This window comes from Hipposideros armiger, unplaced genomic scaffold, assembly GCF_001890085.2.
Source record: "Hipposideros armiger isolate ML-2016 unplaced genomic scaffold, ASM189008v1 scaffold_40, whole genome shotgun sequence".
Lineage (NCBI taxonomy): Eukaryota > Metazoa > Chordata > Mammalia > Chiroptera > Hipposideridae > Hipposideros > Hipposideros armiger.
The window spans coordinates 1455402-1462429 of record NW_017731390.1 but is presented as its reverse complement, the minus strand read 5'-3'; positions in this window follow the sequence as shown (position 1 = coordinate 1462429).

The window sequence follows — 7028 nt, the reverse complement described above, 5'->3', positions numbered from 1 at the left end:
GTGTGTGTGTGTGTGTGTGTGTGCGCGCGCGTGTGTGCGTGTGTGTGTGTGTGTGTGTGTGTGTGTGTGTGTGTGTGTGTGTGGTAGCCTCCTTGGGGGGTGGGGGCAGCGCGGTCCCCCCGACCAGTGGAAGGGGAGGGTGGTGGATAAAAGTGGCCCGGAGCACGTGATTGGGGCAATAGTGTTTGCACTCTGTGCTTGGACCCTTCATGCTGTAGTGGCGGCTTAAGACCTCCAAAAAAAGCAACTCCCTGCTCCCAAATCTTTGAGGTTACATTCGTGCATTCATTCATGGATTCTGGATCTCCGGAACACCTACAACATGGGAGTTGCCCAGAACAGAAATGAAAGAAACAGACAAGAGTTATAATAAATTTTTTTTAAGATTTTTATTGGGGAATTGGGGGAGGGAACTGCTTTAGGGAAATTGGGGAAGGGGAACAGACAAGTTGCTGTCCTTTTTTTGTTCTTCAGTCCAGTTGTGGAGGACAGTCGCTTCACTGGCCCATGTTGGTATCATTGCACTCTTCCAGGGTGAGGCAGATCAGTTGGCCACTGGACAGCCACTCAGGGCAGCTCACACCGGCTACCAGCCACTCACGGTAGTTTACGGCAGCCCACTGCAGCCTACACTGACACCATCACCGGACGGCAACCCAGCTCCAGGTTGAGCTGTTGTTCACCATCTTAGCTGTAGAGGGCACAGCATCACCGGCCCATGTGGGATCCGAACCGGCGGCCCCACTGCTCAGAGCTCGCACTCTCAAGCCAACTCTTAATCAACGAGCCACAGGGTGGAAAGTGCCGTGGCAGGGGCATTTCGGGAAGAACAAAGACTTGTGAGTTCCTCTTTACCTACGTTTACAGTGTGGGTACACGTCAGACGCTTGTCCTAGACAGAACAATTTGAGTTTGGAAACATGGGTCTCTACACCCAGAGTGCAGATGGAGCACACAGCGTTGTTGCCCTCGGTGCTCAGAGGTTGTGTGGGCACATAGCTCTACCCACGGTCATGACAGATGATTGGGCCTTAATTTTGGTATTTCTAGCCCCTCAGTCATGCCCGGAGTATCATCCAGTTTCAGAAAGAAATTCTCCAAGTCCTGAGAAAAATTCAAAACAGCCCATGACCTCACCCTTATCAGGCACCTTCCCCACCATCAAAAGGAATCCTCGCTGGACCCAGGGCCCCGGGAACTACTCGCCCTGTCTCCCTTCCTTCTCTGTCACCTTTTCTATAGGGCCCTGGTACCCACCCATACAGGTCCTGTCTGCAATTAGGTTCTGTAAGGAAAGACTAATGTGCAGTGCGTGTGTGTGTGTGTGTGGGGGGAGTGGTGGTGGTGGTATTTGTCCACCAGAAGGATTTAAGTTAAGAGTAGAAGTGAAGCACAACACAGCAGCTAAGATTAAGACTCTGGGTTCAAATTCTGACCCCACCATTTACCATCCGTGTGACTTCATACTTTCTGAACTTCACTTACCTCATCCAGAAGATGGGGATAATAATAGGCTCACTTCAAAGGCTGTTGAGATGTTTTAGTGAGATAATGCATAAAAGAACTTTGGGTACCATCTGGCATATTGTAGGCACGTAATAGATGATAGCAATTATTATTGCTATTCATAATGTAATTAAACAATAACACTCATCCATATTTTACAGGAAGGCCCAGATTAAGGAAAGTCATTTTCGGCATTCCCTGATATTTTGCCATCAGGTTGAGAGCTTCCCAGGTTGATTTCTCCTATCAGACTAGGAGCTCCTTGCAGCCAGGTCTCCTAGACAAGGCTCAGTGTGCTAGACCTCACATATAGGGCTCAGAAACTTCAGGCCTGAGGGACAAGGGAGGCATGTGAGGCCCCCCTTGCTGGGGTATGTAAGTTCTGGTCCTGCCCCTGCTTCCAATGTGGCAGGGAAGAAGTCTGTCTCCTGAGTGCTTGCTTCTCCCAGGGCCTATGTGCAATCAAGGCACGCAGAGTCTGACCCCATTAGTGGGAGAGGAGAAGCTCATGTTGAAAATCGGCCGTTTCTTCCTGGATCTTGGTTAGCGTGTGGGAGAAAAATGAATGGCTAATTGAAAATATAATTATAATGCAATGTCCTTTGTCTACCAAGCGGAGCTTCCAGACCCCACTGTCTGCAGAATAGTTTGTGTCTCATGTCGGGAGGACTCCGGAGCCAGCCACGTGGAGAGAGCACCCATGGGTTAGGTCACATGGCTGGCTGGGCTGGGCAGAATTGCCCAGGGCTCAGGATTGACCCCTGTCCTGCTCTCCCTGACCACTGTTTGGAATACCTGCGCTGACGGAGCTCTCAGAGGAATGCTGAATTCAGTGAGACCCTGTACAGGCTGCCTGGGAACTGGGGAGGGAAGGGACGAGGCTTTGAATGCCAGGCTGAGGAGAGTGGATTTTATCCAGCAGACACTGGGAGCTACTGAAGGTTTTAGAACAAGGGAGTTATGTAGGAATTTGTTTCTTTTTCCCTTCGTGGGTTCCTAAACCCTCTTCCTCTCAATGAGGAGGAAGGGCTGAAGTGAGGAGGAGCTGGAGACAGGGAAGCCTTTTAGGAGGTAATAGTGATAGTCTAGAGGAGACATGACGGACCTGAGGCTGGGGAGAAGAGGGCTGCCTCAATGTCATTGCAGAGGGGGCAGGAGGTCTGAGATCTGGAGGGACGGAGAGAGGGAGGCACTGGGATGATGGAAAGGAAGGAGAGCAGGTTCTAGGGTGGCACAGGGAGAGCTGGTAAGGGTCCATTTGGAAAATGTGATAGTTTGAAAGGTCTGTGACCATCCAAGGGGTAGACCAGGAGGTGCTTGGAGCTCAGGGGACAAGGTCATGGAGTTTTAAGGTCAGTGTGCCGGGATTATGAAAGTAGGGGAGACCAAGATAACCAAGGGAAACCGAGACTAAAAGGGCTGAAGCTGCAGATCTGAGCTGCCTCAATATTTAAGAGGCAGGTGATGGACAGGGTGGTGGGGTGAGAGACACTGAAAAGGAGGAATTAGAAGGATGGGGCCTCAGGAGAGAGGAGAGGTGAAGACATCAAGGCAAGAGATGCTTATAAAGACACATATGTATATGAACAAACATGTATATGTTAGTGCCTAGGAAAGGGACTGGCAGAATGCACATAGATGGTTGGTGGTGGTTATTTCTGAGGTGGGCATTAGGTAAAGGGAGGGTTCCATCATCTATTTGATATCCTATGTTATTTGAATATTTTACAGTGAGACTGTGCATGTATTACTTTCACAATTTAAAACAAGTAATCTAAATGTCCATTAACAGGAGAATGAACAGCTCAATTGTGGCGGTGGAATACTACACAGCAACGAAAAGGAACTAATTAGAGTATGTGTATCAATCAACACGAATAAAACTCATAAAACATTAAGCAAAAAAAGCAAGTTGCAGCAAGATACTTAGAGTATGCGTCTATCTATGTAGAATTTTAAAACATAAAAAATATATATCCATATGATAATATGGATACATACACATGTAGTGAACTATAAAGTACTCTTTGGAATAACTGATAAATTCAGGAGAGAGTTTACCTCTGGGACAGGGGAGCGGAGGGGGAAGGGGACACGGGGTTGCTTCAATTTTTTCTGTAATCGTTTCGTAAGCTGGGTAGTGAACATTCAGGTTTGCTGTACTATTAGCTATACATTGTTATGTGCCTAATATAATTAATACATTTTGAAGAAAAGACTAGAAGAGAAATATGAAAATCCTTGAGGAAGAGGGGTTTTAAGAAAGAGAAAAGGGTCAATAGTGTGAAATGAAGCAGCAAGTCCTGCAGCGAGGGAGGGGCTGGGGGCAGAAGCTGGGTTGCCCTGGGGTAGGAGAGCGTCCACCAGTGTTTTGAGCTCATAGGCAGAGAGTCTGCTTTCAGTTTTCCTGCTAAGAGTCCCGACAAGAGGCCCCTGAACTCCATTATCAGCCAATTGTCCTCCTGAAGATTTTCCACCATGGCCTGGGCCCCTACAGGCCTGTCGGACTCTTGAGGGAGCACCAAGGATCTTTGATGTTGCTGATGATACAGTGACACTGTCCTGTCTCTCATCAGAGAGTAAATAGAGATGTCACCCTGGGAGAGACGCGTCTGAGGATGCAAAGGGGTGACAGCAGCCCCTCCAGTCAGTGCTGCTGGAGGCGTAGGATGGCCCTGAGGCAGGGAGATGACCATGTTGGCTTTGACAGGAGTCAGTGAGTCTCTGGCGCCCCGGGGGCAGGTGGGCGAGGACAGTGTTGAGGCTTGAAGGTTTGAGGAAGCAAAACCAGACCCTGGTGCCCAGGCAAAGAGAGTGGGCGATGCCCAGGCTTGGCAGACAGAAAGCAGGCTGAAAGATGCAGTGCCAAGCTGGGGAGAGGGGCTGCCAGGGCTGGAGATCAGAGGAACGAATTGGGGAGGGACGGACACTGTTGGGGCTTGAAGCAGGAGGCCACCGGGGGCAGGGAAGCTGAGAGGCAGAGTGTGGGGGATCAGTGAAGGCAAAGGGTGGCCAGGAGGAAGTGGGCAGTGCCAAAGGAGCCACGGGAAAGAGTCAGTGCCAGCTTGGGGCTGGGGGTGGCGGGAGGGGTGGCTATTCTTTCTCCAGGTCTTGTTTTGTTTTGCAAGAAAAACAGATACCTCTGTTGGTAAGTTGTAAAATCCAAGAGTTTCAGGTTCAGAGGGCCCTCTGGGGTCAGTTTTTCCAACCCCTTCTTTGTTCAGATGGAAACAGTGATGCCCACAGTGGGGGACTGGCCTTTCCAAAACTACCAGTGGGTCTAGTGACAGCAGCGGGACTGACCCTGCTTGTGTGTGCAGGTCTGGGCCACACTTGGGGGAGCAGGGTGGAGAGCTGGGAGGTGGGGTACCAAGAGTGAAAGGCTCCACAGTCTTGGCTAAGGGAGCCCAGGGTCCTGTTAGGGAGACAAGGCCAAACACGTCCAAACCCAGCCAGCAGTGGATGGCCATGTGCGCCCCTGGGCAAATGTTCTGGGGCAGCAGTGGAGTGGACCTCCAGTGATCTGGGGCCTTTAGGGGAGGGGGCCCCATGGGAGTTGTGGCTTTGGCAGAGCTCAAATAAGTAGGGAGGATTTAAATCCATGAAGAATTTATTTTCAATGAGAATCAAATGTCCCCCAGTCCTAGAAGAGACTTTGAAAGACAAAAATACATCGTGAAGCTGGGATTATTGCTACGTGTCTGGAGCTGACCTTAGTTACTCAGCTGTCCTAGGGGATCAGGGTGTGGGTCTCCTGATCTGTAGATAATCCTGAGACCTGTAGGTCTGTGTGCGGGACAGAGCCAAGTGTTCTCTTAGCTCCATCAGCTGCAGTCCTGGGAATATGTACTATGTATTTGCAGGCCAAGGGCAGAGGTCAGTTGGGAAGTGCCCTGGAGAACATTGATCCCCCTCCTCATTTCACAGCGGAGCCAACTGAGGCCCAGGGAGAGAAGTAGCATAATTTCCAACTCAACCAGTTTCTCAACGTTTCGTTTATTGCCAAGATGGATTGGGGGCCTTGCCTGTAACTGAAGACGTGCTTGGCATTCTGGGAAGGCATTGGCCTGGTCTAGGATGCCCCAGAGGGCCGGGAATGCTCCTAGATGGGTGCTCAGGGGAGTGGGCCTGCCTGGGCAGAGACTGAGGGGTGGGCGTCTGCTCTGGTCAGGGAAGGGGCCTGAACCTCGGGACCCCTCCCCATGCCCTGTTTTCTTGGGAGTGACTGACTGCTTTGGAAGGGCTGCCCACCGTCTGGGGAAGGGTGGGGTGTCCCGCAGCTCCTGGGGGCTGCAGGATGGGACCCATTTAGCCTCCGCAGTCATCTGACCCCCATGACTCAGGCCTGGCCCTGCCCATGGAGGGCAATGGGCCAGTCTGAGCTCATCACCACTGCCTGGAGCAGAAATGGTAAACAAGTTCACCCTCTGCCTCCCACCCCTGAGAGGAAGCAGGGAAGAGGGTGAGGTGAGGGCCTTCAGACACTCCACCCACCTGGCCCAAGCCATCTGCATAACACAGGTGCATGTCATGGGTGTCCACCATGGGGCCTGCAGGATGTGTGCTGTGGGCGTGTGTGCAGAAGTGTGTTTGCCTTCACATACGTCCTCAGGGGAGCTGTGGCCAACCTTTTCCCGGGACCACGTTGGCCAGTGCTCACAGGGACCATTTTACCCCATCCCTGGAGTCTGGGCCTGAGGGCTGGGGGATCCCATGGAGTAACACCTGCTGTGACCTGCTGGATCTCGGCTTCCGAGCCTTCAGGCCTCATGGCTTAGACTCAGGTGCTGGGGTGGGGAAGGGCTGATGGCCTCTGGAAGTCTCTGAAAGCCTCCAAAAGGCCACTATAGACCAATGCTCTTGGCCTATTGCTCCAGCCTCCCTGGGCCCGCGACATCATGTGAGAGGGCCCCGTCTTCAGCATCACCCCTCTTGCTGTGGCCCCTTCTCTCTTCCATCTCACTCTCTCCTCCCCTCCTCTGTCCCTCATGCCTTTCTCTGTCTCCCTCCTTTCCTTTTACACCTCTTCCCCCTTTCCTCCCTGTCTCTCCTCTGAACCCAGTGACCGGCATTGCTATTTTTAGCCACCAGATGGCACCAGTGTATCATGGGTCCCATCCGTGCTGGGGGTAACCCCCTCCAACAAGCCCAGGATGATTAACCACCCTTAACCCTTCACAGCACCCACACCCTGCCAGATACCTTCCTGGGACTTTAAACATGGAGGAAAACAAGCAGCAAAATATGGGCAGGGCTAGAGCTTCCAGCTTCCTGCAGATGCTCTAATATCCCCACAGGGCAACGACTCGCAAAGGGTGTTCACACACATGACAGCATTTACTCCTCGACACTGTGAGGTACCAGTTAGCATCCCCACTGTACACAGGAAGAGACTGAAACCCAGAAAAATGAAGTCACTTGCTCAAGGTTTGACCAGGTTTTCTTTTTCCCTTCGGTCTCTCTATGCATCATGTTCTGTCTCTTCTAATGAGGCTGAAATGTCGAAGAGGCAGCCCCCCTCT